This window comes from Vipera ursinii (assembly GCF_947247035.1).
Source record: "Vipera ursinii genome assembly, chromosome: 13".
NCBI classification, from domain to species: domain Eukaryota; kingdom Metazoa; phylum Chordata; class Lepidosauria; order Squamata; family Viperidae; genus Vipera; species Vipera ursinii.
In genome coordinates this window covers 16,642,789-16,643,540 of record NC_139526.1, presented here as the reverse complement: position 1 = coordinate 16,643,540, position 752 = coordinate 16,642,789, and positions in this window count along the sequence as shown.

Below are 752 nucleotides of genomic sequence, written 5' to 3'. Positions count from 1 at the left end.
ATATATATATATATATATATATATATATATATATATATATATATATATATATATATATATATATTAAAGGTAAAGGTAAAGGTTCCCCCGCCTTTCAAAGCCGAAGAGCCAGCGCTTGTCCGAGGACGTCTCCGTGGTCACGTGGCCGGCATGACTAGACACCAAAGGCGCACGGAACGCTGTTACCTTCCCACCGGAGCGGTCCCTATTTTTCTACTTGCATTTTTACATGCTTTCGAACTGCTAGGTTGGCAGAAGCTGGGACGCATAACAGGCGCTCACTCTGCTATGTGTGTGTGTGTATGTGTGTGTGTGTGTATGTATGTATGTATGTCTTGAGTATTTTGAGCACGTCGACGCAAATATGGGTGAAATAAATCCAAATTTTATGTGTGTGTGTGTGTGTGTGTGTGTGTGTGTGTGTGTGTGTGTATGTTAGAGCTTTTTCAAAAAAAGATAGACACTGTTGTTATAGAAATGGCTAGGGGTATATTAAGTATGTAAAAGTAAAGAAAAGTTGAGGCTGTCATGTTATTTATTCCACTGCACTTAAAAGAGTAGGAAGTCAATCCTTTTCTGTCTCCCCCCCCCTTTCCCCCTGCCCTTCCCTCTCCCTTTTCCCTTCCCCATTTCCCCCACCACCTTCATTCTCACTTGCTATTTTCCATCCTCATAAGTTGAATAAAAGAAAATTTTAAAAAGTCACGTTCACATTTATGACGGCTGCAGGTCAGGAGACTCCCTTTCGCGGC